Below are 24,813 nucleotides of genomic sequence, written 5' to 3'. Positions count from 1 at the left end.
CCCAGGACTTTTGTCTTTGCTATTACAGGACCCTGGTGGTGCAGAGGCCAGTGGCAGGCAGGTCTGACTCAAAGCACACACTCCAGAAATTACTTTCACGTGACTTTGGACATGCCAGTTTCCTGGTCTGAAGGTCCAGGTGGACTTCCTGGGTTCGGCAGTCCTCACATGAGAAGGCTGATGTGGAAACACCAAACATCAAAAGTCAAACACGCCTTAGGTACGCAGGAAACATCCTTTGTCATCACCATCCTTTCTTTCCTTTTACCTCCAACCAGTACAAGCTGGGGGCGGCTCCAGGTTCCAGTTCTAGTGGTAGGGGAACGGAGGCAGGCAGCAGTTACTGCATGAGGCAGGGTCCCCCCACAGGGTTAAGTGGGGGCTGGGAGTTGGGGGGCCAGCCGAGTTATGCCTCCTCCTCCCTCCTCAGGCTTCCCAGGTGGCACAGTGGTAAAGAGTCTGCCTGCCAATGCAGGAGACCTAGGAGACACGAGTTCAATCCCTAGGTCAGGAAGATCTCCTGGAGTAGGAAATAGCAACCCACTCCAGTATTCTTGCCTGGAAATTTCCTCTGTAGCCTACCACAGGAGCCTGGTGGGCTACAGTCCATGGGGTCACAAAGAGTCGGACACGACTGAGTGATGGAGCACCCTCCTTCTCCCCCAGTCACCTGCTCACCCTTATCTGAGACCACTTCTCAGATTCTTCCTCCTGCCTCCTCAGTGTCTGGCCCCAGGCTGGACACTAGGACAGACGAGAATCAGATGCAGACCCCCACCTGAAGGAAGCCCCAGACTGGTGGGAGAGGCATGCCAGACCTCGACCATTCTAACCCAGACTGGCCAGCGCTCCAGAGGAGAACCAGGTGTCCTCCTGGACACAGGGTGGGCTTCATCCCTGCCGACGGCCCTCAGGGGTGGGATGGGTATGCACACAGGCTCAAATCCCAGCCCCTCAACTTACCAGCAGTGTGACCTGAGTCAGGGCAGTTCCTTCGCCTCTCTATGTCTCATCTTCCTCCTGGAAAAATGAGGAAGGCATCAGTATCTCCTCGTGGGTAAGAGCATTCAGCCAGCTGACACCAGCCCACACCAGGCTCGGTCCTGCTCCCAGGGGCAGGGGTGACCACGATTTGGATTGTTCTGACCCACTGCACAAAGAGGGCACCGAGGGCTGCAGGAGCACGGTGACTGCCCAAGCCCACCCAGCTCCTGGTGACCCAGCTGGCTCTGAGCCTGGGCCCCCAACTGCAAGCTGCCTGAGGACAGGGGCCTGCCTGTCTTCCTATTGTTGAACGCCGTATACCCAGCCCAGGCCTTGCAGAGGGACACGAAGAGAAAGGAAATCGAGCAGGGTCATCAAGGATCTCCCCATGGAGGAAAGGATGGGGAGGTCATTCCAGACAGAGGGAACAGCACGGCCAAGGCAGGGAGCTGGGAAGGAAATCCCTGTGCTCAGAAAGCTGGTGCGAAGTCACTTCAGTCCCCGTGGACTGCAGCCCGCCAGGCTCCTCTGTCCATGGGATTCTCTAGGCAAGAATACTGGAGTGTGTTGCCATGCCCTCCTCCAAGGGATCTTCCCAAAGTTCAGAAAGCTAGAGGCACCCAGTGTTCCTGGGTAGGAATGAGAGGCGGGCGACAGAGTCTGGGGCAGTGGTGTGCTGGTAAAGCTTAAGAACAGGCTCTCTTTCACAATTGGGATGAAAGGAGAGAGACCCTGAGTGGTGCTAAGTCACTTCAGTTGTGTCCAACTCTTTGCGACCCCATGGTCTGTAGCCCACCAGGCTCTGGGACAGCCTGTTGATGGGATTCTCCAGGCAAGAATACTGGAGTGGGTTGCCGTTTCCTTCTCCAGGGCATCTTTCTGACCCAGGGATCGAACTCGGGTCTCTCATGTCTCCTGCATTGGCAGACAGGTTCTTTACCACTGGCGCCACCCAGGAGGCCCTCTGAGTGGTTGCATTTGCCAATTTACATGGTATAAATTCTCCCACCATGGTTGATTTCAAGCTACCAGTGTGACATCAACAAGCTCCCAAAACTGAAAATGTAACAGTCAGTGATTGTGCGCCAGTCTGAGCAGAGGAGCCTGGGGGAGGGCGGGGCTGCCCCCTGGACCATGCGGGCAGCTCATGCCTGGCACTGATGCCTCTGTGCGTCTCCGTGGGGCAACAGACCAACAGTTCATGGGCAGAGGCAGGTCCGACAAGGTGGTTCCATGTCCAAGTCTAGTGACATCTCCATCTGTGCTCCCCTCCTCATCTCCATTAAGGGCAGAAGTAGGATGATGGCTATCAGAGGGAAGCCAGAGCCCTGTTCAGGACCCCTCTCCACCCGCTGTCCCCTAGCCCAGCTGGGAAGCCATGGGGCCCAGCACAGGGTGGGGTGGCAGGGTCACCTTGGGGAGAGTTATTGGGGCCTGGGTGGAAGCGGGGAGATATTATGCACTGAAGGCCACAGCCAAGGACACTAATCTGAACAGACAAGGAATCAATGGGAATTTCTATTTAGGGAGGAAATCAATAGGAATTTCAAGGTAGGAAAAAGGGGAATTACCTTTAATTGGAGTTCTCGTCCAATTGGGTCTCTGGTGAGGCCAGGGCTCACCAGGCCTCTGAGGGACAGCCAGACCAGACCCCCACCCTGCCATGGCCCCACCTGGTGTACCTCCCACCAGTAACAGACTCCTCCTGTGGCCTCTGGTTAGGAGGCTGGGTTGAGTAAGCAGAGGCCTCTGGAATCAGGCAGTGAGACCACCTTTTCCTCCTCTGTTGGGTGGGGACAGTGGGGCAATTACCTCATCAGTGGGGGGCAAATTTTAGGTGTGTGAGGTACAGACAGGTTAAGCAATTTACCCAAGATCACACAGCTTGGAAACAGGAGCTGGGATTTGAACCCCAGCCAACCCAGCACCAGAAGCTAGGCTCCAACCACTGCACTCTGTTGCTTCATAGGACGCGATCAGTCTTACTAGATGAGTCCTAGATAGTCCGGGTCCCATCAGGTGGTGGGGGGTGACTGACTGGGGTCTGGAAGCCTGCCCGGGAGAGGGCAGGGTAGGTGCAAGCCACGTGGGAGGGCCCTGAGACAGGCTGTCCCCACACTGCCTCCCCAAAGGTGAGCACATACAGACATCCCCTGGGGCTACATCCCCATAAGCAAAGGGACACTCTTGGGAGGAGGTCTGGGACCACCCAGGTCCTCAGTAGACCCCACCAGAGGGCAGATCTGGCTGCTGGACGGTGCCTGGAAAAGAAGCTGCAGTGGAATCAGGGAGCCCACCCCTCATGCAAAGCTGGAGGCCATCTTGGGGGTGAGCCTGGGCTGGGGTCAGAGCAAGGGAATTCCCCTGAGCCAAGGGCCTACTATGTGCCAGGCCCTTTTCTAGGGGCTTTTCTGGGTCTCACTAGGTCCTCCCACACACCCTGTGGGAAAGTAGGGACTGTCTGTCACATCAGAAGCAGAGCTGAGGGAGCAAGAGAGAGGAGGGCCAGCCCCGTCCCACCCAAAGGGAGCGCTTCAGTAGTGTCTGATTCTTTGCAATCCTATGGACTGTAGCCTGGCAGACTCCTCTGTCAATGGGATTCTCAGGCCAGCCCCCTCAAAGTGGGATCTCTTCCACGTTCTTAAGGCAATGCATTGGTCTGAGGACTGCTCAGACTTTGATTTAAGGAAAAAAAAAAAAAGACTTGAAGTTAGTGGGCGAAGGAGCAATTGACAAGGTGGGAGAGAGGAGGGAGGAGTCTGGGGGGATGGCCCCTTGGTGTGTTCACTGCTTTCACCCCCCATGGAGACCCTCACTGGCCCTGCTGTTTAGAAAACAAAAGCTGGGGGGAAAAGGGGAGGGGCAGAAGAGAGGAACAGAGAGTGCTCAAAAACCGAGTCAGATTCAGAGTCGAATCTGGCCCCCATGGAGACCTGGAGTGCTGGGCAGGGAAGCTGAGGTTGAGTTGTAAGGGCTGAGCCAGGCAGGGGCAGATACCTAATGCTTGGGAAGTCCCCCAACCCCCACTTCCCTTCTATTCCAGCCCAAACCTGCAGGGGGCGCCAAGGACACAGGGCACTGGATGGGGTGGACTTCTACATCCGCCCCTTACTCAGTCAAGGGGCTTGGCCCCTCTGGCCTCAGGTTCCTTGTCTGCACAGAGTGTCGTAAAGATTGGAAAAAACACAGATTGTAAGGGGCTGTCCCTGAGGAAGTGCCAAGGGACATTTGCTGACAGAGGTCCCTGGACAGATGGACAGAGAGATGAGCATGGCTGAGTGGAAGGACCATGTCCTGTCCTGACCAGCCAGCCTGGCAGAAGGTCCCCAGAGACGCTGGCACTCCACCCAGGCGGCGGGGTGCGTAGTCTGAGCGTAGGCCCTGCCACCGTCTGCCCTCCTCCACCCCTCACATTCCTCTCCATTCTTGAAGACAAGCAGCACAGCCTCTGCTCACCCCCCAGCTCAGGCGCACTGCACCCCAGTTCATTTTGGGGAGCAGAGGCCCAAACGCAAACGAACCTCGGCTGAGGGACCAAGCGGGGAGTACCCTGAGGACCTAAGCTATCAACACTTTACTGGGGCCCTGGCTCTGGGCACCAGGCTCACTCATTCTTCTCCTCAAATCTCAGGACAATCCACAGATGTGGATTCTAATCGCTGCATCACGGAAGAGGAAACAGGCCCAGGACAAGAACTGGCTTGTCCAAGACCCCACGGGCCCTGGGTCTGTCTGATTCTGCACCCATGACGCCCCAGCTGGGCAGGGAGGGCTTGGGGTCTGTGTCCAGTGCTCCTGCACCCCAGAATGTGGGGCGTGGGCCTCTTTGTCCCCCTCTTCCGTACCCTCACCCTAACCTGCCGGGTCTCAGGGCAGAGCTGAGGCCTGTCCCTGCCCCATGTCGGGTCAGCTGGGCTCAGCTGGAGTTGCAGGTTATTGGAGGCTGCCACGGCCCTGTTCATCTCATTAAGTCCAGGAGCGGGGTCAGCAGCTTTTACAGGCCCCATAAAGCATCACTCACGGCCACTTCCACACACAGCTCACCCTGGCACCCTGTCCCTCCCCAGGCCAGGGAGGACGAGATTCTTCTCAGAGCAGCTAATCTCCCAGACTCATAAACTCACCAGAAATACCATGGGGGTCTGTGCCCCGAAAGATAATTACAGGGTGACACCTCTGGCCTGGAGGTTGGTGCAGAGGGAGTACAGTCCACTCGACAGAGGCTTCAGGCTTGTCTGTCCTCCCTGGCAGGCTCTGTTCTAATGAGCACTTTGAACCGATTATCTCATTAAGGCCTCAAAACAGTCCTATCGGGCAGGGGTCCCCAACCTCCAGGATCTAATGCCTGATGATCTGAGAAGGAACTGATGAAATAATAATAGAAATGAAGTGCACAATAACTGTAATGTGCTTGAAGCATCTTGAAATCACCCTTCTACACCCCCACCTGTGGAAAAACTCTGCCACAAAACTGGTCCCTGGGGTCAAAAATCTTGGGGACTGCTGCTATAGGGGAGATGGTATTATTAGCCCCATTTTACAGATGTGGAAACTGAGGCTGAGAGTGGTTGGTGAGGCATACTTGGCCAAGGTGGGGGAGGCAGAGCTGGAATTTGAACCCAGAGTCAAGTTCCCAAGGGGCTTGTTCTGACTGTGGCGCCCCCTTTTCCTCCAGCCTGAGTGAGGAACCCCCAAATGCCCCAGCACGCCTGCTTGTGTGCATAAATGAGGGCACAGTAGCCACAGTACACGATTCTTGCTGGTTCCCCACCTCACCTGCATGTTGCAGTATTTCACCAACCCCCAGAGACACTCAAGTCTGTCTGGGCGTCCCCAGAGGGTGTCTCGGGTGGGCTCGGAAGCCTGTCCACTCAGGCCCCTCTCACTGGCCCCTGTATGGGTGTCCCCAGTGGCTATCGCCACCCAAGCAGGTCAAATTCTCTCCCTTCACATGTCTCTGATGCTCTGTTTCAGAGCTACCCCCTGGGGCTCTGAAGGGGCCACCCCATCCCTCACCCCAACCTCTTAGTCCAGGACCTCACCTCTGAGTACGGGAAATGTCCTGTCCCTTCGGCTGGGGCCGTGGTCCAGCCCTGGGTCTGTGGCCTGGCCGTTCTGGTCTGGGCTGACCAGCGGGATGAAGCTCCACGAGCCTGACTTGCCTCATCTGTAAATTGGAGTCAGTTGTGAAGAACAGGTGCAAGAAAGTTGCACGAACCCAAGTCTCGCGGTGCACAGGGCCTTGTGGCTCCTGCTCTCCAGGCCTCCCTGATCGCCCCTTCCCTGCACTAACTGCCTCCCTCCTTGCCAGCCCCTCCCACCCAGAACTCCTCCCCAAAAGGGGGTCCCCAGCCCCGCTCACCCCTCAGACCCTGCTCCATGAGTGGCACCCTGGGCCTTTTCTTAAGCCCCACAGTTGCCACTGCCCTGCCAGATATCTCCTACACCACCTACTTGCCCACCACTCAGTATACTCATCCCCCACTTCACCTCTCCCCAGCCTGGGCTTGGGGGAGGTGAGGAAGAAGAGGAGGCCACTGCCTGGGACCTTAAGTTCTTAAAAACCAGGGTACCCCTGAGGTGGGGCTTCCCAGGTGGGCCTAGTGGTAAAGAACCTGCCTGCCGATGCAGAAGACGTAAGAGATGTAGGTTCGATCCCTGGGTCAGGAAGATCCCTGGAGGAGGGCATGGCAACCCACTCCAGTATTCTTGCCTGGAGAATCCCATGGACAGAGGAGTCTGGCGGACGACAGCCCATAAGGTCACACAGAGTCAGACACGAGCGAGATAACTTAGTATGCAGGTACCCCAGGGGTAGAGGGTGGGAGGAGAGAGGTGACCCCCCGCATTTCTTCAGTGTGGAAAACTTACTGGGCAGCAGTAGTTGACTGTTTGCCATACTGGAGCACGGGGGTGAAGGACAGGAACCACAGTGTTTCAAGAACTCAATTACGGTGGTGTGGCACGCACACCTGTCCTCTGGCCACACGTGTTCACACGCAGAGTCCTTGTGGTCCAGGTGTGCCCCACATTTTACTTCCTAATCTGCAACCTCAGGCACACCCGTTACCAGGGAAAACCTGACCCAGAACATCCTGAAAGTTCAGACTTTGCCCCTGTACCTCTGCCACGTGTGTGCTGACTTTCGTGTACACAGTCGAACAGTGACATACAAGACCACAAACAGGTGGTCATGGGGAGGCACAGGTCAAAACACACATCCTCTTGTAGTCATGGACAGACACATACACGCACATGCAGGCACACACACACAATTCAGAGGCCTGCACACCTGTGAACTGCCGTGTACACACAATCCGTGTACACACAATCCATGCACACACAGTGAACCCGGGCACACATGCACTTGCAAAGGAATATACACATCCATTCAGGAATTCACTCACATGCAGATTCAGAGGGCTGCTGGAAGCAGCACGCATGCGTGTGCAATCCTTGTGTGGGGGTGCTGCTCACAGGGGGGAGCAGCCTGCCCCTCCCAGGTGAGTTATCCAGATGCTGCTATTCACCCTCATCCCCATGCCCTGGGGAGTCCTTCAGTTCAGGGCAGGGCCTTTGTGAGCCCATGGCAGTCCCTCAGGCTGTGTCTGGCAGATAAGTGGGGCACAAAGGAAGCGGCACCCCGCATCATGGCAACAGAGATTGCCCACGCCCAGCACTGTGCCTCCCCAGGGCTAGAATGAGCCCCAGCCCACCCCAGCAGCCATCCTTGTGCCCTTTCAGTGAGGACCCAGCAGATGGCCACCGCAGATGGCAGTGGGGTGATTTCCCAAACAGAAAGGAGGAAGAGGGGTGATGGGGAAAAGTGGCAGGAAAGGGGGAACAGGCGAGGGACCGCCAGGGAGGGGCTGGTTCCATCTTTAGGAATAGGGCATCTCTGCCATTCCTAAGAAGTCCCTAAGGAACTGTGTAATATACTCATTCCTTGTCTCTGTTGTTCACTGTCTGTCACCCTTTCTGTTTAGAACCTAGATCAAGGTAGCACATAGTAGGTGCTTAATCAATGTCTGTTGAATGAATGAATGCATGAATGTCCAGCTCTGAGCACTGTCCCCCACCCCTATCCAGCTACCACTTCTGGCTGGTAGTTAGTCTCCTCCCCAAACCTGGCAGAAAGATCTATCTCATGCCCTGACCACCGCCCACTGATGGTCTCATGGGGCTGCCCTCTGGAGGAGGAGACAGGCTCTGGCTTGAAGAGAGGAGCCCCCCAACCAGGCAGTCCTTCCCCAGGGTCCTCCCAGGGCACACACGGTCCTGGGCAGTGGATCCTCTCTCAGGGTGCAGTTATCGCCCAGGAACTGCCAGCTCCCAAATCCTGACCTCTTGCCACCTGCCACATGACCTTCAGCCATCCTTCAGGTCCTAATTCCCTTTCCCTTAGACCTGCTCCCTCACCCAGCAACCCTCACTGCCCTAACACCAGGAACAAGATAAGAATGTCTTTCCCCCTACTTTATTTAGCACTGTACTGGAAGTTCTAGCCAGAGCAGTCAGGCAAGAAAAAGGAATAAAAAGCGTCCATGTTGGAAAGAAAGAAAACTGTCTCATATGTAGATGAGAATGAGAAAATTCTTGCATATATAAAAATGTCAAGAAATCCACACACAAAAAAAACTATTAGGGTTAATAAAAAGTTAAGCAAGGTTGCAAGATATAAGATCAATATACAAATATCAACTGTATTTCTATATATTAGCAATGAACAAATAAAAAATGAAGTTAAGAAAATCCCATTTACAACAGAATCAAAAAGAGTTAAATACTAAGGAGTAAATTTAACAAAGGAAATGCAATACTCTGAAAACTATAAAATGTTTAAAGAAAGTAGATAAGATCTAGATAAAAGAAGAGATAGCCTATATTCATGGATGGGAAGGCAATATTTCAAAAATGGCAATATCTCCCAAATGATGTGCATGTTAAATGCAATCTTTAACAAACTCCCAGCTTCATTCTTGCATAATGGACAAGTTGATCCTGAAATTTGTATGGAAATGCAAGGGAACAAGAAGAGTCAAAACAAATTTGAAAGAGAGCAAAGTTGAAGGACTCACACTATCTGATCTCAACACTTACTACAAAGTAATAGGAATCAACACTGTATGGTACTAGTGTGAGTTCTGACACACAATTGGTGGAATAGAACTGAGAATCCAGAAACAAACCCTCAATCCTAAAGGAGATCAGTCCTGAATATTCACTGGAAGGACTGATGCTGAAGCTGAGGCTCCAATACTTTGGCCACCTGATGCAAAGAACTGACTCATTGGAAAAGACCCTGATGCTGGGAAAGACTGAAGCAGGAGGAGAAGGGGACGACAGAGGATGAGATGGTTGGATGGCATCACTGACTTTATGGATGTGAGTTTGAGCAAGCTCCTGGAGTTGGTGATGGACAGGGAAGGCTGGCGTGCTGCAGTCTGTGGGGTCGAAAAGAGTTGGATATGACTGAGCAACTGAACTGAGTTGAAACAAACTCTCATATTTAAGGTTAACTGGCATTTGACAATAGTACCAACACAATTCAATGGAAGAAGAATATTCTTTTCAAAAATAAATGGTGCTGAGAAAATGGAGATCCACATGTAAAAGAATGAAGGTAGACCCTTATCTCACATCATATGCAAAAATTAATTCAAAATAGATCAAACACCGTAAAAGTTAAAATTAAAACTCCTAAAATAAAAAGTGAAAGTCTCTCAGTTGTGTCCAGCTCTTTACAACCCCGTGGACTATAGCCCACCAGGCCCCTCTGTCCAGGGGGATTCTCCAGGCCCAAATACTGGAGTGGGTTGCCATGCCCTCTTCCAGGGGATCTTCCCAACCCAGGGATCGCACCCAGGCCTCCCACATTGAAGGTAGATTCTTTACCATCTGAACCACCAGGGAAGCCCCCTTAGAATGCTTAGAAGAAAAGCATTCATGCAAATCTTGGATCAGGCAATGGTTTGTTAGATACAACGTCGAAAGCACAGTAACCAAATGAAAAATAAATAAGGAGGACATCATATTTTGATGATAGCTTTTGAGAGGTGATTTCTGAGGAGTTTCTGTTCTAGGTACCATGGTCAACAGAATGTCACTAGCAACTTCCTGGAGCAGTGTGGTTAATGTCTATAGCTTTTCTCTCCATTAGTCAGAGCGATACAGTACCTGGAACATACTGTGGGAAAAGAGTCTGCTTGCTTCCTGGAATTACGGTGCTGGTTACACAGCCCTGGTGGTGGCTGTAGTGACAAGGAAGCTAGAACTAAAAATCAAATAAATAAGTAAATAAATAAATTTGGACTTCAAAATACACTGTGAAGAAAGGGAAAATCAGGAGTTCCCTGGTGGTCCAGTGGCTAAAACTCCATGCTCCCGATGCAGGGGGCCCAGGTTCAATCCCTGGTCAGGGTAGTAGATCCCACCTGCTGCAACTAAAGATCCCTCACGTGGCAACCAAGATCGAAGATCCCTGCACCGCCACTAAGACCCAACACAGCCAAATAAATATATGTCTGAAAAGAAAGGGAAGGGCAACCACAAAATGGGAAAAACATTTGCAAGCCATATATCGGATAAGGGTCTAGTATCCAGAAAGATAGAGGGCAGTAGGAGAAGGGGGCGAAAGAAGTTGGATGATACCACCAACCCAATGGACATGAGTTTGAGTGAACTCCAGGGGATAGTGAAGGACAGGGAAGCCTGGTGTGCTCCAGTCCATGGGGTCGCAAAGAGTCAGACACAACTGAGTAAGTGAACAGCAACAACAATCCAGAGTATATAAAGAACTCTTACAACTCAACCACACAAAGACAACCCACCTTTAAATTGGACCAAAAAAATATCTGAGTAGCCAGTATACAAATGGCCAATAAGCCTGTGAAAAAAAATGCTCAGCCTTACTAGCCATTGCTGCTGCTGCTGCTGCTGCTAAGTCGCTTCAGTCGTGTCCGACTCTGTGCAACCCCATAGACAGCAGCCCACCAGGCTCCTCCGCCCATGGGATTTTCCAGGCAAGAGTACTGGAGTGGGGTGCCATTGCGTTCTCCATACTAGCCATTAGGGAAATGCAAATCAATGCCACAATAAAATGCAAGGTCACTCCCACATAGAGTACCATCAAAAAGACAGATAACAAGTGTTGGCAAAGATTTGGAAAAACTGGAGCCCTCATACTCTGCTGATGGGGATGCAAAATGGTGCAGCCACTTTGGGAAACAGAATGGCAGTTCTTCAAAAGGTTAAACACGGGATGACCATGTAACTCAGCAATTATACTCCTAAGTAGATACCCAGTAGAAATGAAAACATATGTCCACACAAAAATTTGTATATGAGTGTTCATAGCAGTGTTATTCATGATAACCAGAAAGTGGAAAGATCCAAATGTCCATCAAACTGATGAATGAATAAACAAAAGACGATATATCCAATGATGGAGTATTACTCAACAGTAAAGAGGAATGAAGTTCTGATACATGTGACAACACGGGTGAACCTTGAAAACATTAAATAGAGTGAAAGAACGCAGTTTCCCATGGCCACGTGTTAGATGACTCCGTTTACATGAAGTGTCCACAGTGGGCAATCCACGGAGATGGAAAGTAAGTTCACGGTTGTCAGCGGCTGAGAGGGATGGGGAGGGCTAATAGGCACAGAGTTTGTTTTTGAGGTGATGAAAATCTTTTAAAACTGATCATGGTAATGGTTGTACAAGCCTTTGAATACACTCAAAACCACTGACTTTTATACTTCAAGTGGAGGGATTGTTTGGTTGCTGTTGTTCAGTGGCTAAGTCATGTGACTCCATGAACTGCAGCACACCAGGCTCCTCTGTCCTTCAGTAGCTCCCAGAGTTTGCTGAAATTCATGTCCATTGATTCGGTGATGCTGTCTAACCATCTCATCTTCTGTTGCCCTCTTCTCCTTTTGCTTCAGTCTTTCCCAGCATCAGGGTCTTTTCCAATAAGTCGGCTCTTTTCATCAGGGTTGCAAAACTATTAGAGCTTCAGCTTCAGCGTCAATCCTTCCAATGAATATTCAGGGTTGATTTCCTTTAGGATTGATGGTATGATCTCCTTACTGTCCAAGGGACTCTCAAGTCTTCTCCAGCACTACAATTCAAAAGTGCTCAGCCTTCTTTATGATCCAACTCTCACATCCATACATGATTACTGGAAAAACCATAGCTTTGACTATGCAGACCTTTGTTGGCGAAGTGATGACTCTGCTTTTTAATATGCTGTCTAGATTTGTCATAGTTTTTTTCCCAAAGAGCAAGCAATGTCATGGGTGCACTCACTATCAGCAGTGATTTTGGAGCCCAAGAAAATAGTCTGTCACTGTTTCCATTTTCCCCCATCTATTTGCCATGAAGTGATGGGACTGGATGTCATGATCTTAGTTTTCTGAATGTTGAGTTTTAAGCCAGTTTTTTTCACTCTCATCTTTCATCTTCATCAAGAGGTGCTTAGTTCCTCTTCACTTTCTACCTTTAGAATGGTACCTGCATATCTGAGGTTATTGATATTTCTCCCAGCAGTCTTGATTCTGGCTTGTGATTCATCCAGCCTGGCATTTCACATGATGTACTCTGCACAGAAGTTAAATAGCAAGGTGACAATATACAGCCTTGACGTACTCCTTTCCAAATTTTGAACTAGTCCATTGTTCCATGTCTGGTTCTGTTTCTTCTTGAGTCACATACAGGTTTCTCAGGAGACAGGTAAGGTGATCTGGTATTCCCATCTCTTTATGAATTTTCCACAGTTTGTTGTGATCCACATAGTCAAAGGCTTTAGTGTAGTCAATGAAGCAGTAGAAGATTATTTTCTGGAATCCCCTTGCTTTCTCTATGATCTAATAGGTGTTGGCAATTTGATCTCTGGTTCCTCTGCCTTTTCTAAATCCAGTTTGTACATCTGCAAGTTCTCTGTTCACATACTGCTGAAGCCTAGCTTGAAGGATTTTAAGCATAATCTTACTAGCATGTGAAATGGGCACGATTGTATGGTAGTTTGAACATTCTTTGGCATTGTGCTTCTTGGGATTGGAATGAAAACTGACGTTTTCCAGTCCTGTGGCCACTGCCGAGTTTTCCAAATTTGCTGACATATTGAGTGCAGTACTCTAACAACATCGTCATTTAGTATCTGATATAGCACAGCTGGAATTCCATCACTTACACTAGGTTTGTTTGTAGTCATCCTAAGACCCTCTTGACTTCACACTCCAGGATATCTGGCTCTAGGTGAGTGACCCCGCCATCATGGTTATCTGGGTCATTAAGATCTTTTTTGTACTGTTCTGTGTATTCTTGCCACCTCTTCTTAATCTCTGCTGCTTCTGTTAGGTCCTTACCGATTCTATCCTCTATTGTATCTATGCTTGCATGAAATGTTCCTTAAATAGCAAATTTTCTTGAAGAGATCTCTACTCTTCCACATTCTATTCTTTTCCTCTATATCCAAAAAGCTCTTATGAAACAAAAAATAGGGCACCACCAGGTGAAAGAGCTGGCAAGTTTTCAGGCTGAGGGATGTCAGGTCAGTGGAATGCATGACAACAATTTCCCACATGTGTCGTGGCTGACATGCCAAGTATCAGAGCATCCTGCTCCTAGAGGCTCAACGGGACTCCAGGACACCATCCCACTGATGGCTCTTAATGTCCATCACTGTCTGCTTCTGACTTTGGCAGTTCTCTGGTTCCTGACATTATTCCATAATCTGGTTACTGACTTCAGTCTTTAGCTAATTTCTGATCTCAGCCACTTGCTGGTTTCTGACTTTCTCCCTGACTCCTGACCTCAGCTCAGCACCCAGTGTCTGAACTTACCTTATCAAGGAAATAAATGCACAGTTCGTTCTACCATGGTCTGCACCCATGACTGTGGCAGGCATCACTAATGGATCACCACATTCTTTCCCAATGAGCCTACATGTGGCCTTGGAGCTCTTCTTAATATTATGCCCAATCACAATCATTTGGAGCTGGAAAATGAAATAAAAGCAAATTGCTGACTCCTTCCTAGTCAGCAGTCAAGCCCTGACACAGTCGAGCTCAGACACTCAGACGTCTGACCTGTGTCTGGTTAGGGAGCCTGCTCTGGACAAAGTGGAACGCTAGGACTTTGCTTGAAAACATGCTGAGTGACAAGCCACACAGAAACACATCCTGGGAGCAGTCCTAGGCACCTCAATCCTGGCTCAACCACAGGTTTGACTTCAAAAGGGATTTGACTCTGTATGAGCCATGGCTCAGTGGCTTCCACTGGCCCCCAAACCACTGGACCTCCGCACTAGACAAGGCAGTCTAAGCATCCCTGGCCCAGGCCTCGGGTGCTCTTTGACATCTGCCCACCTCACAAGCCTGCTGCCCCAGGTGTTCTCATCACCCTCCATGGAAATGCCCTCCTGAGTGTGTCTGGGATTCACACCCCTGCTTTGGTGGGAGAATCCATGACCACCTGATGCTAACTGCTTGTCCACACTCCTTTCACACCCATCGGTCATTCATTCATTCAGCAGACTGTCACTAAACAGCTGTGTCTGGGCCAGCTGTGTTCCAGGCACTTGGAGTACGGAGTGAACCAGACAGAGGGGACCCTGTCTTTGGGGAAACTGTGCCATCCCTGAACCCCTTCCTTGTGCCTGCTGAACCCCTTAACTCCCTGCTTAAAACCCTCAGTCAGACACAGAAAGACAAATACCCTGTGAACTCACTTACATGTGGAAACTAACATAGTCAAACTCATGGAACAGAGAGTGCCCTGTGGCCATCCCCTCCCACTGTACCCAGCCCCTGGCAACCACCATCCTACTGTCTGTTCTATGAGTTTGAACCCCCTACCCAGGCTTCTCCCAGCCTGTATCTCACTGTGAGTCCCCATTTCCACCTCACCTGCTGCCTCCAGCCCAGCGCACATCCCTGACTCGGACCTTCTTCCCTCTGACCCACCCCTCAGTCCCTAGGGCTCAGTCACTCCACCTTCTCATCCCATACCCTGACCTCTCTCTGCTGTATCCCCAAACCCTTCACCATGGTCTCCTGAGTCACCCTCATAGTGAGCTGGGGCTTTAATTCAACCCCAGACTAAGCGCCCTGGCACCTGGAACAAATCATGACATCTCCCTGAGCCTCAGTTTTCACCTCTGTGAAATGGGGATCATCAGGTTGCATGAGAAGAAAATTCAATGTGAATGAGCTTAAGCTAAAGGGGGATTTTATCGGAAGGATGCTGGAATCAAGGACATCGTAGCATGGAAGGATGGGTAGAATGTTCAGGCCACAGGAGGGGAGGGATGGAGCCAGGCCTGGGGGCTGCTGGACTGGAAATGAGGAAGGTGGCAGGATTCTTTTTGTCTCTCTCAGAACAGGGATTTCACTTCCTTCATTTGCTGGAGTCTGGCTTTTGTCCAGAGTGAAAAACATGACCAACAGTAGCCTTTTAGTTCTACATTTAGAGCTTTACCTTTTGACTCCATTAAAATTAAAGAGCTCCTGGCAATCAAAGCACCTTTAAGAGAGTAAAAAAGCAGAATATATAAAGAACACCGAGAAAGAAATAAGAAAAAAGCAGACACCCTATTTTTTTTTAATGGCCAAAAGCCTCGAACAGGCACTTCACAGAAGAGGCCATCCAAGGGGCAAGAAAGCCTAGAAGAGCTGTTAATGTCATCGGCATCATTAGTCATCAGGAGAATTCAAAGTGGTACACGATGCCCCTGCCCAGATGGCTAAATATAAAGGAACTGGCAACAGAAAGTGTCAGAATGTGGAGACACTTGAACTCTCCGAGGTTGGTAAGAGGAGCAGAGAGCAGCAGGACCGCTTTGGGAGATAGTGCGGCCGCATTTTCTAAAGCTTGAGAAAGACAAGTGTACAGAACCAAGGAATCTCCTGGCGTGCACTCAAGAGAGTGAGTATTCATCCCTCCAGAAAACAAGGATGAGAATGACCATGGTTGCACCAACCCGGAGACAACATGAATGTCTATCAACAAGAGAATGAATTAGCAAATGGTAGCGAGTCCACACAACGGATCCTACACAGCGAGGTAAAGGGACAAACTGCGAAACTACGGCAACATAACGCCAACCTGGATGATTTTCTAAACATAATGTGGAACAAAAGAAGCCAGATATCAAACAGGTGCTATTAGATTTTTGCACAAAGCCCAGAAAGAGCAAAACTAGCCAATGGTCTTAGTTTCGGGGGAGGCATTGACTGGAAAGAAGAGTTGAGGGAGCCTTCCAGGGAGCTTGTTCTTGGGCGATGGTAACATGGGTGCAAAGCGTACGTGAAATTGCATTCAGCTATCCTCTTCAGATGTGTGCCCCAACCTGAATGGAAGTTAAATTAGATAGGAAAGAAAAGCAACTTTTATCCTTCAGCCATCAAAGGCGCCTGACTCTCTCACGCCCCAGTTTAAAAATCCCTGGAAACGGTGTCACTGGCCCAACCCAGTGCTGCTCGGCGTCAAGACTATGGAACAACACGGCAGTGCCATTGGATAGAGTTGGGGGAGGAGGAGCTGTAAAGACGGAGCTGATGTTTCCAGAACAAGGAGGGAATGGGGAGAAAGATCAAAGTACAGTCATCTATTCCTTCGTTTCTCCGAGCCTTCCTTTCCTCACCTGTAAAGTGGAAACCACAGAGCTTCCTGCCAAGAAGGGTTGAGAAGTAACTGGCCCCAACCACCTCTGCTTGACCCAGGGTCCCCTTCCCTCTGTCCCTCTTCCCCACCCAGCCCTGCTCCCTGGCCACCCCTGCCCCTCTGTTCCCCCCACCCTCAGCTCCCCTTCTCTGCCCCCTGTGATCCCCAAAGTGAGGCCCCATCACCATATAATTTCAAATTACTTGTAGCTTTAGTTAATTAAATGTAAAATCATCGGAATAAAATTATACCTTCATTAGAAATTAACTCCCATTTCAGGCCGGGGATAATGACCGGGCTCTCTCTCCCCCCTTCTTCCAAACCACACACAAAATGGTCAGTTAAACTGAATGGGAAAAAAGTTTAACGACTGCACGGCAATCAAGCTTATTATTATTTAAGCACAAGCTATTACCATGTGCAATGAGGTATCGGCCAATAAATTATCTTTGAAAGAGTCAGTCCTTGTCTGAGCCCAGACAGGCTGAGGGCTTCTGCCAGGCAGGCTGTGCAGGCCTCTTCCCTCTCCAGGTGAGCGGCCCAGGCCCAGGGTGGTGGGTGGGGCTGGATAATGGACCCTCCTGGTCCCGTCCCTCTTGCGGACCCGGAACTGGCTCTCAGGACCCTCCGCGCAGTCTCAGGGCCTTGGGCAGGCTCTCAGGGTCACTCACTGTGAAGGGAGCCTGGGGCCTCCACCTGACTCTTCAGCCCACGGTCAGGAGCGGATGCTCTCACGCAGGACAGAGATTGGGGGCCTGACCCTGAGAACCAGGAGGAGGGCAGAGAATGGAGAAGTGGGGTATACAGGACAGGGACGGGGCTGGGATGAAGCAGAGAGAGACGGGTGGGCGGGGGGAGAAGAATGTTCGAGCGACATGAGGAAGAGGTTGATATGGAGACGAGGACATCAGGGAACCGTCAGAGAGCCAGGGAGTGACACTTGGAGCAAACACGGTGGAAACACAGGAATGGAGACCAGAGGATCCAAGAAGGCCCATGAGAGACACAGATTCAGGCAGGGGTGCGTGTTCACAGAGGCTGCTGTGTGCTGGGCACTTGAAGGCTCAGGTCATTCTTTCTCCCAGAGTGACCGCTCTCCCGATTTGTCAGGCACTGGGGGTTTTGTGGGGCTTCTCAGGTGGCTCAGTTCAGTTCAGTCACTCAGTCATGTCCGCCTCTTTGTGACCCCATGAACTGCAGCACGCCAGGCCTCCCTGTCCATCACTGACTCTCAGAGTTTACTCAAACTCATGTCCATTGAGTCAGTGATGCCATCCAAGCATCTCATCCTCTGTCGTCCCCTTCTCCTCCTGCCTTCAATCTTTCCCAGCATCAGGGTCTTTTCCAATGAGTCAGTTCTTCACATCAGGTGGCCAAAGTATTGGCGTTTCAGCTTCAACATCAGTCCTTCCAATTTGCCTGCCAAGGAGATGCAGGAGACGCAGGTTCAATCCCTGGGTCGGGAAGATCCCCTGGAGTAGGAAATGGCAACCCACTCCCATATTCTTGCCTGGAAAATCCCTGTAGTCCTGGTAATCATGGGCTACCGTCCACGGGGTCACAGAAGAGTCAGACACGACTGAGTGACTGAGCACTCATGCACAGTGGAGTTTGCAGGATGGGGGACTTTGGGTGCTGACTTCAGCAAAATCTTGGGAGAACCAGGACAAGTTGGTCAGCCTGCTCTTAAGTCCTCAAAGCAACCAGTTCTATAATCCCCACTTCACAGGTGAGGAGACTGAGGCTCAGTGGGTGATGTCATTTGCCCAAGATCATGGAGACAGATGGGCTACCCAGGTGGCACTAGTGGTAAAGAACCTGCCTGCCAATGCAGGAAACGAGGCAGGGGTTCAATCCCTGGGTCGGGAAGATGCCCTGGAGGAGGGCATGGCAACTCACTCCAGTATTCTTGCCTGGAGAACCCCATGGGCAGAGGAGCCTGGTGGGCTGCAGTCCACAGCATCACAAAGACTCAGACATGGCTAAAGCGACTTAGCACGCAAGCATGAGGACAGATGAGAGAAGAAAAGACACAAAAGTTTGAAGACAAAGTGTCCACCATCTCCGAGTCTGTCTGAACACCTGCCTTCCCTGTCTCCTCCCTGCCCTCGACACCTTACTTCTCCTCTCCCTGCCCTTCTCCTAAGTTCGGAGGACCTGTTCCTGTCTCCCATCTCTGTCCTCTGCCCAAGTATCCCCTTTATCGGGGACTGGATGGAAGGGTGGACTGGAGGGTCAGGTGAGACCCCACACCCAGATGTCAGTGGCTGGTGGATGGGATACAAGTGGCCCCCTCTCAGGGTCCTCAGACACCCCTCCCAGACTGCAGGCAGCAGCCAAAATCCTCCTCCCAGGGGCTTTAGGGGCTTACTGACTTGGGTTGAAGCCCAAGTTCTAGCTTCAAGTCACCAGATGACCTTGGAAGTTTCCTTAACTTCACCTATAAAATGCGGTGATATGGTCCCCATGTCACAGGGTTGCAGGGTTTGATGAGACTGGGTGAGTAAGTGCCTGTTGCAGAGCCTGGCATGGAGCAGTTGTCCCAGGGAAGATAACTCCCCACCAGACAGGACAGCGGCCCCTTTCCTGGGCACAGTCTCCTCTTCCATTACCCACAGCAAGCTTCTTGGTCCCAGACAGAACAACAGGGTGAGCTGGCATGGAACTCAAGCTAGGGCAAGGAGACAAAGGACCATAGAGCGGGGATCACAGGAGGCTGACTCTGGGACCTCTTCATCCCCATAAAACCAAGACCCTCATTTTGTATCTTTCAAGAAACCCAAAATGCACACCCTCGTCACTGATGCTCAATAATAAAGTTTCATGGAGTGAAAACATAAATCAATGTGTACATGAACTAACCAGAAGGTCCCACCCTCAGGGAAACCCGACCTGCCGTTAACTTCTAGTCCAAGTTGGCCTGCAGATGGACTCCCTTGAAAGTCACCTCCATCTCTCTCCCAGGTCAGGCTGAGATTTAGAGATTGGGGCCGCGTTGTGCCTCCATCTGCTATCTGCACGTGAGTGATGGGAGACACGTTCCCGGGACATGTTTACGGTCACCCCGCGCCCCCGGCCCGCGCTCCCCACCACACCATCCCCTGATAATTCACGGCCCGGCTCCGGTTGGCAAATGACTGATACGGCCTTCACAGCGGGACCTGCTGGTCACTTGTCTCAAGGAGACTGGGAAGGAAACTCAGGCACAATATAAATGGGGCCCGTGGCAGCCTCAAACACCTTGGAAAATTCCCCAGCCCGGACACCGTGCCGATTTTAAGTAATAAAACCACAGAGAGATTGCACGGCCGCCTGACAGCCTGCGACGGATGGCCGCCCGCGTGAACTTTTTACCTTCGGGATGGGGACAGAGAGAAGAGGGAGGGAAAAGAGAGCCGTCCGGCCAGCCTGCTGCTTCCTGGCTCACAAGCTGTTGCCCAAAGCACAGGCAGGAGCTGCACTGGACGTGCCTCCAGCTCAGGTGCCCGGGGGGTGGGGAGGGGGTGGACTCCATCCTCACTAGGGGCCTCAGACTTTGTTTCCCCATCTGGCAAATGGGAACACTCGTGGCCAGTGTATCACTTTTCCAAAGTCCAGAAACAGCCCAAAAATAAACCGACCCACTGATAGAAACATAATCCTCACTCTCATTCATTCATTTATTCTTTGACTCCACAAGAATTTGTCCCCATACCAGTTTAGCAGTGGGTATGGAGACAAGGAGATGACAGTGTGGGGAGATATGAGGTGACCTCCAGGAAACAACTGATGACCCTCAGAGTACCACTCATCAGCCTTGTGACCTTGGGCTTGTCACTCCAGCCCCCAGAGCCTCAGTTGTCTCATCTGTAAAATGGGGATGCTAATGGCACCTCCTTCAAAGGGTAGGGAAATCCCATGTGTCATCCTCAACCCAGTGTGTGACTCATAGTAGGTACACACCAGGCCTGGTCTTCTGTCCCCAGGTCCTTCTGCCTGCAGCTGGAGAGTCCTTGTGCAAATCTGGGAGGCCACCCTAAAGACCCAGAGCTCCTGAGTTGGGTGTGAAGCCATGAGCCTATCTGGACTGGAAGGTACACGGATCCGGTCTCTATCTCTTGGGGCCAAGGGCACATCTCGGATCCAATCAGCCTAGGGTGGGAGTGGAGGGCAGGGGGAACATGGGATAAAGCTAACTGACAATGGTTCACCCCAGAGACCGCTAGAAGGTCCTGGAGAAGAGGAGGCACGCCACTCATGCTGGGTGGCCACCCCACAGATGGAGCCCTCTTTGCTGTGCCTCCTAGCCCCTCCCCGGACGGAGACGAGAGCAGACAGGAGAGAGGAGTGGCCAGTCCCTTCCCTCCCCCAACTTCTTGCACTTGAGGAGCTTGGCTTTTTCCTCCCAAGTCTAAGGGAATCTTTCCTCCAGCTCAGGTGCCTGCGAGGAGGGTAAACGCTTTTCCAGCCCAGAGCTCAGCCACGGCACTGGCCTGTCCTTGTGCCCACGGAGCCCAGGCAAAGGGCTCACTGACTGAGAGGGTGGGGCTTGCCCAAGTGGTCTCTAGGACCACCACCCGAGGGCCCAGGGCCCCAGGCTCTGAACCTGGCTCAGCAGGTGCCCACAACCCCGTAACCGAATGTCACCAGGGAAGACAAGTTCGAGGGCTACCAGCTGCAAGGAGTCACACATCAGAAGGGCTCAGCTGGAGGCCACAGCTGGGGCTGGCCTCAAGATGCAGCGGAATCGCAGGGTGGTGGGCGGTGGGGGTGGGGGTGACCAGCAAGCCCTGGGAGTGACAACAGGAGGACCCCCTCCCTCCCCAGGAAGAATCTTAAGAGTGCCCATCCACCCACGGGCAAGTTACATCAGTGGGCAGAACCCTACACAAGGCTATGTGAACCCCGTCTCCCCAGGCCAACCCTGAGCCGGGCACTGCCAGGGCGGGTGGTAGGGTGAAGGGGTTACAGTTGAGAAGATCCCACGGCCAAACCCAGTGGTGGGGGAGAGGACAAGCCTTGAACACTAAATGGGCTTAGAGTTTGAAACAACACAGGAGCTCGTCTTGGGTACCAGCATGAGCCAGGCTGAATACCCAAGGGTGGAAAGTAACGGAGTTGGACTGAGATGTCATTTATGGACCTGCCACCCAGCAGGCAGAGGGAGGCGGTTTAGAGGGAGCCGAGCGGTGGCCGTTATTGGAAAAATAAAACCATTTCATGTTTATACCCCTAATGAGTAGAGATGCTTCTAAACTGGTTACACTTGATTTTTTTTTCTTTATGCTTTTCTGTATTTTCTAATTTTCCTGCAATGAACATGTATTACTTGGGTAATAGAGAAATAATAAAAGCTTAAAAAGAGTCAGGTGGTGAGAGTTCATGGGTCCCTGAGGACCATACAGCCACGGGTTTCTGGGCACAGGTTCTGCTGGCCCAGGGTCCCAGGGTCCCAGGAAGCTCCAGGGGAGGGGTCGGGGAGCTGAGGGCAAAACAGACATCCTACAGCCGCCAAGGCCTCCAGGAGAGGCTGAGAAGGAGGAAACTCAGGCAGCTCTTGCTTCTGTATCCATCAGCTCCCACGTGCTCGGAGCAGGGAGGGGAGGTGGGGGGAAGGTTGGTGAGAGCCCTGGGCGCAGCCACCAGTGGAGGGCTGAGCTAAGAGGGAGCCCCTGTGGTCAGTTCGGGGTCACAGCACCGGGAAGCTCTGAATCAGGAGCTTGTTTCAAATCCTGACTGCACCCTCACCAGCCAGGGAATCCAGGTGTCCCCTCACAGAACAGAGCAAGTATTAGACAAGGGCGGGGGAACATCTGACTCCGAGCAGTGATCTGCGCCTTTCCCAGAGTCCACTCTTGGTCTGGTAGGAACTGGAGTGAATGGGGGACCACCAGGAACCCTCAGCAGGTGGGCCCCACCATGTGTCTGGAGTCACAGCCATCTGGGTCCTGATGAACCGCCCCTGTTCAGGGTGAGCAGAGCTCGGACACTGAACTGCATAATGAGAAAGGGGTCGCTGGGGTCTCAGGCACCTGCTGAGCTCTGAATCCCAGCTCCCAGCGCTGTGTGACCCTGGGGAAGCCATTTTTCCTCTCTGGCCCTCATTTTCCTCCTCTATAAAGTGGGGGTAATAAGGATGGTACCTGTGGCAGATTGCACTGTTGGTTCCAAGTCTGCAGTGTCTCCCACTAAGAGGCAAGACAGTGTTCACCTGTGACTTTGAGCTTGGCACTGTGACTGGCTTTGGCAACAGAAGGAGGAAGGAGGAACGGAAGCCACTCTGGGGGCCAAGACTTCAAGAGGCTTCAGGCATTTCCAGTTGCTCTCTGCAACACTGCCATCCACAAGAAGAATAAGCCCAGGCTGGGACCTGAAAGATGGAGCATGTGGAGCAGAGCTAATCGCCCCAGCCCAGCCCAGACAAGACCAGAGAACTCCTAAGTAACCCTCTGACTTGTGAGAATAAATGATCATTGTTTTCAAGCAACTGCATTCTGGGCTCATTTGTTACGCAGCAACTTTGTGGTAATTACTGAATGATACATTTCCACAAAGGGTCAATGTAAGGATTCAGTGAAACAATGCCTGGTGCATAGTAAATGCTCATTAAATACTCAGCTGCTCATATTAATATTGTTATCATTGTCATTATTACCATCTATTGTAAGGGCCAGAGGTCAGGAGATGGGAGCTCACAGAATCCCCACATTCATCACATCTGCCCAGACATGCTCCAAGTGACAAGTGCCCCCATCCAGGCAGCTGCTTTTATTGCACTTTAGAAACCTATTCCAATTAGAGGGTGCAATTGTGGCTCCTGCTACCCTAGACAGGGGCGAGACGAGCAGGGCGCAGGCTCCCCAGGCAGGGGCTTAAGCGTTCTGTAATAACCATATTTCTTATGAGGCTTTAGTTTCACTTCCTTCAGATTAAGTCTTGGCAATAAAGCAATCAATTCCCACTCCCTGGGAAGCAGGGCTGAATTCTACCTGGCACAAGTGAAGCTCTTGGTGCCCCTCGGCTGGAGCCTCCCTCTCCCAGCCTGGAGATGGCAGCTTGGGGGCACTGTCTGGTGGTCAACTGACCCCTTGGGGAGTTTTCACTCCAGTTGCCATTCCGTCTCCAAGCCTCTAGGCCAGTTTCAGAAGCATCCAGCCAGGTGCACTGGGCACCTAGAGGGGCATGACGTCATAGAGGGGGGAGCTCACCTCCATACTCCCTGCTTCCTGCGGCTGCCCTCCCCTCCCCATCATTAGGGCACCCAGCCGGGAGGGCCCTACAGGACTTAAAGAAACTGAAGAACCAAGATGCCACAGTCCCGGCTTTGGTATCAAACTCTGATACAGGGAATCAGCAGGGTAGATGGGAAAGATGTGTGAGAGAAGGAGAAACCTTTCCTCCTCACCCTGCAGCACCCATCCCAACTCCCCACGCCCATCTCCAGGGACAGACCAGAGAGGCTGGTCACTTTCACCCTCTGCTTCCCCAGCTCAGTTTCCTCTGAGAAGATGCCCAAGCAAAGAAAAGAAAAGAGGGTGACTGATGACCCCCGCAAGATGGGTTTGGGGGTCCCAAAGCAGAGAAGCCCTGCTCCTCCCAGGTCCCACCCAGGATGCCCATTTCCAGCAGCCTCTTATGAGAATAGGGGGCCAAAGGAGGTCACAACAGCATCAAGGCAGAGTGGGGGCCTGAGGAGGAGCTTGGAGTCAGTGCTGGCCTGGGGTAGGGTGAGGCAAGAGAGGCACTTGCCTCGGATGCAAAATTTAAGTGGCACCAAAAACTCAGTGATCAACAGAGACAGTTTTGGTGCTTTTTTTTTTTTTTTTTCATTTCTTGGCTGAGCCATGTGGCATCAAACCCTCACCCTCCTGCAGTGGAAGTGTGACATCTTAGCCACTGCAACACCAGGGAAGTCCCAGAAATAGTATTTTTAAAAATCAAAATGACTACAGGAAAACCACAATGAACAAAATATCAACTGTGAAATAGACTGGCTGTTATGTTTAAGAACTTGCATTATTGGGCACTGGGAAGGGTTGCTTGATTCCAATCAACCTGGGGCCCTGCAGGGCAGGTGTATGAGGGTTGGTAATGGTGTGCAAACAGACTGGGCTTTATGGGGTTTACAAACAGTTATGGTCTTTGTGGAGTTTTTATGAATCTTTTCCACTTGGTTTAGAATA

At 51.5% G+C, this 24,813-nt stretch overlaps 1 long non-coding RNA gene across 1 annotated transcript; it reads right to left on the bottom strand.

Annotated features, from left to right (window-relative positions):
- Positions 1 to 453: 453 nt before the first annotated feature.
- Positions 454 to 23,756, bottom strand: LOC133257542 (uncharacterized). The gene is made up of 5 exons (XR_009739593.1): positions 23,620 to 23,756; positions 22,774 to 23,000; positions 6,027 to 6,151; positions 964 to 1,020; positions 454 to 744 (listed from the first exon to the last, which is right to left on the bottom strand). It is a non-coding gene; the product is annotated as an uncharacterized LOC133257542 (long non-coding RNA).
- Between the last annotated feature and the right edge of the window lie 1,057 nt (positions 23,757 to 24,813).

Source organism: Bos javanicus, chromosome 11, assembly GCF_032452875.1.
Source record: "Bos javanicus breed banteng chromosome 11, ARS-OSU_banteng_1.0, whole genome shotgun sequence".
Taxonomy (NCBI): Eukaryota; Metazoa; Chordata; class Mammalia; order Artiodactyla; family Bovidae; genus Bos; species Bos javanicus.
Note: the sequence above shows the minus strand (reverse complement) of the source record. Positions and strands in the feature narration are given on the sequence as shown.